Source organism: Limanda limanda, chromosome 13 (assembly GCF_963576545.1).
Source record: "Limanda limanda chromosome 13, fLimLim1.1, whole genome shotgun sequence".
In the NCBI taxonomy this organism is placed as follows: Eukaryota; Metazoa; Chordata; class Actinopteri; order Pleuronectiformes; family Pleuronectidae; genus Limanda; species Limanda limanda.
Window position 1 is genome coordinate 9730273 of NC_083648.1, and position 12198 is coordinate 9742470.

The following is a 12198-nucleotide window of genomic DNA, read 5'->3' on the forward strand; positions in this document are numbered from 1 at the left end:
ACGCTGTGCCTGGCACCGCCACACACACACACGCACACACACACACACACACACACACACACACACACACACACACACACACACACACACACACACACACACACACACACACACACACACACACACACACACACACACACACAGTAGACAGGCAACCTTGTGAATCACAGCCAAAGCAGAACAGAATGTACATAAAGAAGGTCGTCTCTCTTCTCCTCTTCTTCTTATTTCTCTCCCTCTCTTCTAACTACATTTTGAGGTTTAAAAAAAAAAAGTTCCCTAAACTCTAAAAAGTAGAGAAGAACTAATTGTTCCAGCTCTTCCTCATTTCTATTACTTCCCATTATCCTCACAATACACTCAGTGAAATATCAGAGCGGGTTTTTCATCTGAAATCAAATGCGACCGAACTCACGCCTCTACTATTTTATTGCAATGTTTGCGTCTTCGCGTGGAGAGCGTGTAAAGGTTGAAGAGCGTGTAATCAAGCCCTCGCCCTGCTGCTCCCTTCCTCCTTCACTCAGTGTCAAACTGTTTTAGCGTTGGAGGTCACATGGCTAAACTTTGCCTTGTAAACACCCATCGCTGGGTTTTACCTTTGTGTTAAAGGTCCTGCTTTAACAGTGCACCCAATGAGTAGCAGATGAGGGGAGTTGTGTGGGTATAAGGTTTATAGGTGTGCATGTGTCGGTGTCGGGTGGGCTGTCATGTCGGACTTGGAGGATCTACTGCAGGGTTTGGGACTTTACTACAGGCTCAGTTTTACAGCCAAAATGTGTAACGTTAGCCCTGTAGGTAAAAGACTGCATCGAGAGCCAAGCATCTTTTTGCCTTGAGAACAGACACATTGGGTCTTCTCTCTGCACTTCATAGCCAGACAGACCTTCATGCAGGAGACTGGAGGTTGAATCCTATAACCACTTTCACCTTTTTATTCAGCTTAACGTGATCAATGGATTGCGTTACTTACATGGCAAGTAACAAAGCCAGATTAGCCATTTCAATCATCTTCTGCCTCTAGCTTTATATCCAGTAGAAGATGGACAAAACATCTCCACTTATTCCCACTTTCCAGAAATTAAGCCAAAATATCCCGGATACGAACACTGCCATCTTGTGCATCTGGAGTCTGTGCAGTAGCAACAGTGTTAGCATCAAATCAGTAATTAAAACCAAACCTATTAGAAAAAATATCACTTGCACATACATCAGTGTGATAAGAACGACCCTAAATGACAGAAACTGCCTTTGAGAAAAATGTATTTCACGTTTACTTTTTAAGTTGCTCAACGTCCCAACAACTAACATACAGCCAGCCACCAGGGGGCGATAACGATGTCGTGGCTTCCCTTATGGGGAGCAATCATGTCATCCATCTTTTGAAACAGTTTGTGGAATGGCGTCAGTCTTCACATCTATAACTCAATGCCAAAGGACCATCCCTCTATTTCCTAAAATGGCGAGCTATTCCTTTTGCTCATGGGCAGATCTTGTAAAAAGTGAAAATTTAAGAAAACGTTGGCATTGCACATTTAAAACTGAACAGATACAAAAAGCTTACATGTAATTTGGGATTTTGCAGAATTGTTTTGTGTTGTTGGACACGTATTTGCAAGAGGAAACAAAGAGCAAAGCTAAAGGGGTTTTCCACATTGTCGTAAAGTATCCATCACATTTTACAGAACCAACTTCCTGTTTCAACTTTGACCTTGTGTACTCGTCGTAGTTGTAGAGGGATTATTACAGATAATGACACACTTTCATTCTACCTCTGGTTTTATCCCGTGCCTCGTTTACAGCCTTATCGTCTATTCTTACCCCAACTGTGTTCTGGTGACCTACTTCGGTTTACATGCAAACTATATAATGCTCATGCAATGTTTGATTTCTGCTGAGGAATCTCCTGTCTCTTGTTTCCTGTCTCTTTCTATTCTGTCATCTATCAAGAGGAAAGGCTAAAATTGTAAAACATGCACATGATTCCCTCTTTATCCACAAATGAAGTTCAGTATTTAAAAGCGAGCTCGCCACGTCGTCTTAACAGCTGAGAACTTAAAACTGCTTCTTCCTGTTATGGATCCTCGCTGCTGTTGATGAAAAAAGGGTTGAAGGAGGGAGAGAAGAGAAAACACAAGCGGCAGATTTCAGGCATTCTACAACGCATTAGGTCATGAGAATTGGAACTGGTGCTGTGTAAATGATGAAATGTCTCACCAAGGGGACTTCGACTGAGCTGCACACAGTTGGTCACCACGAGGTCATCTCCATCCGAGAGAAGAGAAGGAATGATAAATACACCCGGCTCCACACAATTATTACATTTCTGTGCTCTTTTTTTTTTCCTTTTCTCTCTTTGACCAATCGTAAATGAAGTTGTTCTCGAGGTTTGTTTAGGTTTGAACATGAGCTTAGTCTTCCTGTGGTAAATTTGAACGTGACAGACACGCCGAGAGCGATGAGGGCAGGAGAACAGCGAGGTCGCAGCCAGACATCAGAGCTATTTTTGTTTGTAGAAATGTAAAAGTGGTCCCGTTACCCTGGAGGCGGCTCGTGTTTTCCATATAGTTCAGTGACTTGGCAGGCCTCCGCAGGGGCAGTTTCACATTGAGCCCCCTCCCATCCCTCCCTGCTTCATGCTCCTCTCTCTCTCTCTCTCTCTCCCCCTTGCATCTCCCCCCACCCCTTATCCCTTCCTCCCTCTGTCCTCCCACCATCCTCCTCTCACCCCCAGCAGGAAAACGCTTGTGGCCCGCAGTGGAGACAGCCTGACTGCGCAGGCAGCCCGGCAGATGCACTGGAGATAAGTTTGTGTGCGTAAGCTGGGCCGCGACCCTACGCGGCAGGACATTGACCAGATCCTGTCAGTGAGAGGGCAAGAGCCGGCCCAGCACCTCCTCTGCTCATTTGCTTCCACACTGCCCGCCCCCCCCTCCCTCCCTCCCCATCCTACTGTCTCCATGCGTGGCTTCCCCGGCAGCCCAGCAGGGGCCAGAGGTGAGGACAGGGCCCCTGGAGCCAAGACTTTCCTCTGGGATCCCAGGCTCCAGCCACAGGCTCCTCGACACCTCCTGTATGCGCCATGGAGGTGCCACAAACACACACACTCACACACACACACACACACACACACACAAACAGTCAAAACTCCACCAGGCACACAATAGGTCCCCAAGATAACTTCCCCTGTCCCATGGAAAGATAATGGATAGCTGTGTGTGGAAGGCTGTGTGACAGAGATGCTGAAACACTTATGAAAACACCATCCTTCATGCTACGTCAGCACTTTTTACTTTCTTTTGTCCGTGAATTGGATTCAGAGGAAACACCTAGACTGGAAATGTGGATGATTTGTCATGTGAGAGCTAGCTGGAGGCCCCGAGCGGCAAATACAATACTACAAGAGAAAGATGCTTACATTTTTGAATTGTCAGAGCTTTTCCCCCATCCCTAATATACAACAGGATTTCATCTTGTCAAAAGCCATTAATTCAGGGGATCAGCGACGCTGAGAGGAAATGCACCTCTGACAAAGACACACCACTCACTCATATAGTACCGACACAGCGTCTCAATGAATGTAAGCACCAACCAGTAGGATTGTTTCTGTGCATCATGCAGCGCTCTGCCGGTCCCCCAACATCCCAGAATGCCAAGCAGTACCAATGACTTCCTGACTCCGTCTAAGTGCCGGGCCCTCAAGGACCACGAGATGAAAGAACTGGCACAACTTAAAATGCCACAGGGAAGTATTGATAATTTAGCTGCTTTGAAGTGCAGATAAGTGAGCTTTCACTGTTTTTTTTATCTGCGGCTCAGACTATATTTAAACCAGTTTGCCCTGGACAGCGTCATTTAGGTCTCTCCAACAAACCAGTGGTCGGATCTGTGTAAACACAGATCATGTAGAGAGCATTATTTAAACCAAATTACCTCAGAACACAGCTTTTTGCAGTCTGCATTGTGTTTAGAATTTTGAATCTACTTTATCATCATATGTCAAATTCAGCCATTCAGTTTCTATTCTTATTTCTATGGAATGAAAAAATAACAGATGCAGTTTGCATTATTTTTGAGAGGAAACTCACGGAAGACTTCTTGATACATTTTGTGCTTAAACTGCACAACCACGCAATTTTGACGGTACAACATAGGAAAAGAAAAATTTAAATATAAATGGATTACACATGATCATGATATTTCTACATGATTAGAAAAAACTTATCTGTTAACACACATTTTGTATCATTAAGAATTTGTCAGGAAGTCTGGGAAAAGACATTCATTACATTAGTGCATGACATGCATTTGAAAATATAAATGTAAAGAATATATGGTTTTTAGGGGAATTCAGGTATTGTTCAACCTGGACCCTATGTTTTTAAATGAGAAGGTATAAATTGACTCACTTGACAACAATTAATAACAATTTTGAATTTATATGAGTGATAAAAAAGCATTTTTAAAGGACATTTCATGGGTTGTCGCGGTTTCCCCATGAGATAACAATATAGTCACTGCCTTTGTGTTGCAGCTGCCAGCTGGGAGAGAGACCCAACAAATGTATTGTTTTCTCCATTAATAAGGATTTAAAAATTCCGATAATGATTGTAATATCTTAGATTAATATTATTCAAATTTTTTATGATTACTTTTTCACAACAATCCTCAAAAAAAAGATTGCGATCGCTCTAGCGTTAGCAAATTAGCTTTTTGCATGATAATCCCGTATTTGCGACATCGACTACTAATGGCGTGTCAGGTTTCCGCGACGACTACTGATAATATACTCGCTTCTTGAAGGGCTGTCCCAATTCGTAGGTTAAGTTTTCAACCACTTCCCCTTATGACTCTGTTTCAAGGGCCAAGATAACCCTCAAAAACATGGGGGAGGGGCCAAGGGGGGAAATGGGATTGGGCCTAAAGGCTCCATTATGCTTCTGCGTATCCGTGTCGCGGAGAGGGACGCACGGGTACCAGGAAGTCTTTTTGATTTTTGCTTCTCCGACGACCGTCCTTCTGAAAACAATTCACCGCCAAACAGTAGGTGGCGCAACAGAAGCCGAGCTCAGAGAAGCCTACCCCATTTCTGGGAAGAAGAAGTCCACGTGTGTTTATTTACCTCGTAGACGGGTTGTACAGGTGCTCGTACCTCTGGACCTCCTCCACTAGAAGCTCTTCAATGTTGCTATCCATATTCGTATGGTAGTTGTGTTTGGATTTTACCGTGGCCGTCTTATGATATACGGAAGAAAACTGGAAGCAAACCAGAAGTTTGAGGTCCGGAAATGTGAAATACGGAAATGACGTCGTACGGAAATGATGTCGTTCGCGGACCAATCACAGCCAAGGGATGTCCGTGGGGTCTCCGAAATAAACACGGACAGTTAGAAAAATCAGAGGTGCACGAAAAGCTCTCTGAGGCGCTCGATAGGGCGGTCCTATCTGTCCGTGTCCGTAATACGCAGAAGCATAAAGGAGCCTTTAGAGTTTTGTTTAGAACCTCTTCTGCTGCCACCGCGTGAAAAGGGAAAACCATGCAGGTTTAACTTAAAAAATCAGTGCAGGATCAATTCATTTGAATTTTAGTCATATTTCAAAAAAATTGCAGAGTCATTTATATTTCCCCGTTTGTTCGGTTGACTAAAGGTGCTCCAACCACAGCGCGCTGGAAGGAGCAACGCATACCTCTTTCTGTCCTGAATCATATCCTACCACCGGCATCCATCTCTCAACAGACAAGCGACTCCTCCGCACAGCGCAATAAGAAGCTGAACCCAGCTCCTCATAGCTGGAAGGTTAAACCTAGTTTGTCATCAGATTCCAGTGGGAGGGAGGAATGGAGACGTTGTGCAAAGAGCAAGCAGGCCCGTTCACAGGCAACATCTGACTCCTACTGACACCTCTTCTAGGAAACCACGTCAGAAATCCCCTTTGAAACCAGAGGCCTCATGTATCTTGCTACACCTACTCCTCTTCTTGTTGCTTGGAATAAACACTTGGTGCGGCTAGTGAAGAGCATCTGTCTTCACCCATAATTTATGTGGAAAGAATTAAGCTGTTGCTGGTTTAAGGTGAGCAATTGATCGAAACACCAATTTCAAAGGTAATTGGACGTAGTCACTTTCTTGTCAGTGAGATGAGACGATTGATGCCATTGTCGATATATCAGTCGAATGAAGGGGCCAGAAGCTAGTTAGCTTAACTTAACATATGATCTGAATCTGCATAAACCGACATAGCATTATGGGATATGATATGGGCTATTCTACCGAATTGGTGCAAAGTATGGTCCCCCAACAAGAACAAAACAATTAAAGTATTCAGACATAGATATTTACTAAGAATGTGTTATGGTCTATTTAAACCCAAGACATTAAATGAGAAAGGGATAAGCTAAATATATACAAAATCATCATTTATAGGGTACTTTCTATTGGGAAGTAGCTGTCCCCCACCCTGACATCTAAATTTCAATATCTGTAAATAACCCTTTTTAAATTTTTTAGATTATTTCAAAGATCTTTATGATTAAGTTTAAACAGAACTTGGAAGATTTAGATTTATGGTGGGTTTAATTTTTAAATTAAAAAACTATACTCAAAAAATCATGTCCCCAGTTTTCATGTCACTACCGAAACAAAAGAGTTTTAGTCCATTGGCTGAGCCTGGTTTTTAGCCACACCCCTGCATTTTTGACCAGGCAGTGACACTGCATCCCTGTCCCTCATGGCTGAATGGTAAGCAGCTAAATCCCATAGTTTTGATGTAAATGTGTTCCAAAGTCTGAAAATCAGCGTGTAACCTTAAGAATTGTCACTACCGAAACACATATTATCTTCAATTAAGTAAACTTTTTGGGGGTTTTATGCAAAGTATTATTTTTGTATGTGTGTACACCTCTTCAAAGATGTGTATACTAGCCATGTGCTTGCTAGCATTCTTTAGTTATGCTCAAAGTTAGCTATAATTGTCACTACCGAAACAGTCACTACCGAAACATACCGTCACTACCGAAACATAAAGTTCCAACTTCAGGCCTAGTTTAACTGCACATTATTCAACAGTCTGAAGCCGATCTCACTGCTGCAATTTGCCAACTCATGAGATGCTAGTTCTGCACAAATACTTTAATGCTGCAAACTGCTCACAGGACCATTTTGACATATCCATTATACAATTTTTCCAATTCTATGATCAAAATTCACGCACAACATTGGGCGAAACCACCAGAAAACGTCACACAGAGGCATATCCAGATCACACCAAGAGTGTTCACTGCAGTATGTGAAAAGTTAAAATTTGTGAATGGATTTGTGATGGTGTCTGACACTGAACCCCCTTAAACATACAGTACAACATAATATCAGTTATTTGTCAATGTTTTCTTCTATTTTAATGAACCCACTTGGGTAATGTTTGTACTTTAAATGGTTCTGGACGAACAATATTTCCTCAAGAATCAAATAATTCTATTGACCACAAAACATTTGTATTTTTAATATTCCCAACCTATAGCATGTTATGAGTTAAGATTAAGCAATAGGGTTGAGGAAATATGATACAAAATTGCAAACAAAATACTGTGGTCACTACAAAAACAGTGCAATCACTACCGAAACACTGGATGTTTTGTAAAAAATTAAGTATATTGAGTTATCAACTAAAATGTCATGATACTGATTGGTTTAATGTATGTTCAATTTCATCAATCATCAACTCTGGAATCAATATGATCAGAATTATGCATTTTACAAAGAGATATTGCATTTAGATTTTGATGAATTGTATAAATTGAACTTTAAAATTTGGTAAAAATTTAATTTTTATTGATTAAATTGTGAAAAACTTCAAGAAATATTTTTAAAAATATTCTTCAGAGAAAGGAAGGAAACACAATTTTAACAGGTTAATAATAATACTTTTTTTTTATAGTTTATTACTATGTTTCGGTAGTGACAATTTTTGGGAGAGGAAAAACATTCCAACACAGTCTGTAAATACAACATAAAAATTGACGGTTCTTTTACTAGATATGTGTACTTTAGATATGGTACAATATATATACGGAAAAAGTTTTGGGAATAAAACATACAAAATTTCAAAATATTTCCAACCTGACTTTGCACCAATTCGGTAGAATGGCCCATATACTACTGAAAGAGGCTTTGAAGTGCAGATACGCAGAATGTTACCGCGTTTCTCTAGTTTTCAAGCAAAGCTCTCCTCAACTTAGCATCATATTCAATTGAGCATGCACTGTATACAAAGATGGACGACGTGTCGGCTCCCAAAAGTGAAGCCTAAACATTTTGATCACCCCCTGGTGGCTGGCGGGAGTATCATAAACTCTGCCTCCATCCATGTTAGCAGATGGGACTTGGGTCAAACTAAAAAGTAAAAGTACACGTTAAATATGTTTTTCCTGGAGATGGTTACTGTTATTTTTTGTAATGTTTATCAAAGTAACTTTAAGTAAGTTTGGTTAATTATTTGATGCTATGAAAAACAAGGTGAAAGAACACGATTGACAGCCGAGACGGACTCTTGATTGGTGGAGTGAGTGTATAGACAGGACGTCGATAATGTGGCTCCATCACTGTTCTGTGCAGATTGCGACTCCTTATGACATCACCAGTGCAAGATAGCAGCACACATATCTTATTTATTGTGGCTTCATTTTGGTACAGTGACAGTCTATGTATATGGAATGAACAGATAGTGAAAGTGGTATTAATCTCCTCATGTAACTCCGGGACAGAAAGGGAATAACTGTGTTTCCCTAAATGTTAAAAAACATGGTTCCTGACTTCATGTGGTTTGTTTCTAGCAGAGATAACAGACAAAAGAAACACATATTAACCTCACTTACTTACAAACAACTGTATTTAAAAAAAAAGGTGTGATTTCCAGGAAGTAAAACGAATTAAATTAGATCAGAACAAGTGGTCTAAATTCCCTTCTGCTTTGTGCCCTTATTTCTCAGCAGGGCTTGAAGCTTTTACACCAACTTGAAGAAACAGCCTCCCAGTTTTCTGAATGTCCGGCTGCATGTTTTAATGATTCAAACTGAACCGCCTCCCACCAACTGGTAACATCCAACAGGCCAGCGGGTGTAAAGTTCACCAACGATTGATTCATAAACCCGTGTTTACATTTGTAAAGATTCATTGTTGTTGCTGTGAGGCGGAGCAGGGAAAGCTGTTCCCGGCCCCTCCCTCCGGTGCAGTAACTTTAATAAGTCGCACAAGTCGTGATGAACAGAGAGATGCTATTGGTCAAGAGTGTCAAGAATTTATAACTCTGTGATCACAGGAGACAGTCACCGTCTCAAAAGACAGAAATAATGTGTAGTGTTGTCCCACGCAGTCACAGAAATCTCCAAAGGGATTTGCAATACACACGAGTGTAAAAGGGAAATTCCCGAAAAATGCAGCAACTTTTTATTTTATCCATTTATGTTTTAACTCACTTCCTCCTGCTGCATTGCAACACATGAAAGAAGCAGTGAAAGGGTCAATATTGTCTTAACATGATTCTCCCTAGAATTATAATGTTCACTGCCAGTGTCGAACTATACTTCTTATTTTTGTTATTGATCCCGTATCCTGTCAAGGTCGTAGGCAAACTTCACTGAGGAGCTGAGCACCAATCAATTCCATCGCTTTTGAGAGAGCTTGTGATGTGGCAAAGTTCCGTCTGGACCACTCCACAATGTTAAGGGGTGGGCGTCTCGGGGGGGTCTGGGTAGAGGTAGCGCCTTCAGTCTTCGGTCTCTCAAGTGGTTGGCTACAGAGGTCCTCACCATTTAGCTAAATAGCATCACGTGCCAAATTAACATTGTGCTAGTCAACAACAAGAATCTCCCTGAGAAGATCAACGGCCTTCACTTGTTTTCAATTGCTTGTGTGGTTTAGTTTTTTATTTTGTATCACGGAGAGAGCACTGTGAACCTTCTTTCATCCGACATTCTGCGAGGTTCAACATTCCCCGTGCATCCACTGTGTGCTGCAGATATCTTCCCGTGAGACGTCTACTGTTCGTCGGGTTTGTTTTCTGCTGTCACAAAAATGAATGGTGCTTTTTATGAGAATATGCAATGCCATAACTCACGCGCTTCAGTTTCAATTAGCATGTGAATGACCATGTTCTTTAGGGGGGTGTCTCGTTTCCACTAATTCACGGCGCTCATTGGTCCGGGGGAATATGTTTTCTCTTCTGCAAAAGTTTGTCTTTCAGCAGAACCGAGTCTTTGCAGCAAAACAAAGAGATTGAATGAATATTACAGAAATGTTGGGTCACTTCCCAGATTAGAAGATCAATGATGTTGAAGTTATTTTTCCCCCCAAAGCTCTGCTGAGACTGGGAGAGGAACATGAGTGTGACAGATATTTACTGTGGTTAAGGTTGAGCTTTGCTTTGTTGCACTGAAACACGGTTTCATTTGATTTGGATGAAAGAATCCTTTTAAAGGCCGACGACCTTAAGAACATATAAAACTGTAAGGCAGTTCAACTGGGTGGCTGCAGCACAAACCTGACCTATGGAAGCATATTGCATCCACTTGAGAAATAATAAATCTACTCTATTTTTCTGAATTAAGGACTGAATTATCTTGTAAATTCAGTCAAAAAAGATTCTACTTAATAATTGTATAACATGAAAAATGCACATGTTTTCACAAAATATATTTTATGAAATTTTTATACACTCGGACTCGGACTCTTAGAATAACCATAATTCATAGAAGAAAAATAATTGTAATTGTTCCTTTAAAGTCATCAGACACAGACAAGACAGAGAAACAAACAAACTAACTAACAAACAAACAAAGAACTGTTTTCCTTCAGAAACTAATAGGTGAAGTTAAGCTGGAAGTTGAAGGAATGTGACTGTTGAGAGACAGTTAGTAGAGACAGTAGATGTCTAACTTCACCAGTTTAACAACCAGTTTCAGTAGAAATAAAACACCGCCATCCTCCAATAAACTGAAGGAAGCTCTGGTGAAAACGTCCTTATCTGAGCCGCCGGGCCTCACCTGCAAAAGATACAAATACTACACTTCTATTAAAAAACCTCCAGGGCCTCATATATTGATTTTACCACACCTGAAAGTTCCCATCATCCCAGCTTTAGCTAGCAAACGTTCCTATAAGACAATATTTGTATAATGGTTTTCTACTCTTGCAGCTGTTATGATGCCAACAGTGATGAAGAACAATCTGTTACAGTCTATAGGTTGTGTGTATTCTTAATTGTGTCTCTGCAGAGCCTCCATTTTTCCTCCACTTTATATGTAACTGGAAGCGATTCCAGGTCAAAAGTGAAACCAGGGAGAGAACAAAGTGATAACACCCGGTGCTGGCAGGCTGCCGCCTTTCAGTCACAACTCAATACGAAGTAGAAAGAGAGTCGACTGACAACGACATCCGCTGACCAAACGTGGAGCAGGTAAAATATTGTTCTCTGCTGTTTACCTCGCACACTCGCTGCCTTTTAATCCCTAATCCCTCCTTCAGCCCTCAGACAACACAGGCCAGCGGAGCCATTGTATGGAATTCCTGGCTGCTCTCTCAAGGTGTGTGATTAACCCCTACTGTACAGGAGAGCAAACAGCAGATCAAAGGGCCCGCACACAGGGTGTCTGCAGGTAACGGGGTCGGCGGGAGGTGAGGGGTCGCTCACAGGCGACCGGAGCAGCCGTGAAGAAGAAAGATGGTTTGGAGTTTTTACTCATTCTTATGCAACCTCTTTCGCCTCAACTGAAATTCAACCGCTGCCCTTTAAAACCAAATAGTCCCAATGTGCCCGATGACGAATGACCCAGCGCAAACTGCCGCGTCTCATTATCCGATGAAGTGGATAAAACGTATTCATCACAGGTTTGGCTGCGAGTCGGAGACGCTGTTCCTGGAACGTGTTTGTCTAACGGGCAAGAAAAAAAGAAAGTCTCCACTTTATAGTCACTTGTACACATTGTACGGAAAGCCTGTAAACTGCATTTATGTCCGTTTGAGTTGCCTGTGATGTCAACAAATACAACAATACACAGACTAATGAAACAAGCTTTTGCTTCCATAGCTCTCCTGCACTTTTTCACCGCCATCAAGTTTTTACACTGAAAACTCTGAACAAATTGCAGTGAATTCTGGTGACTGGATGGGACATGAGCCAAGAAAGGAATCACCAAGTTTTGTGCAC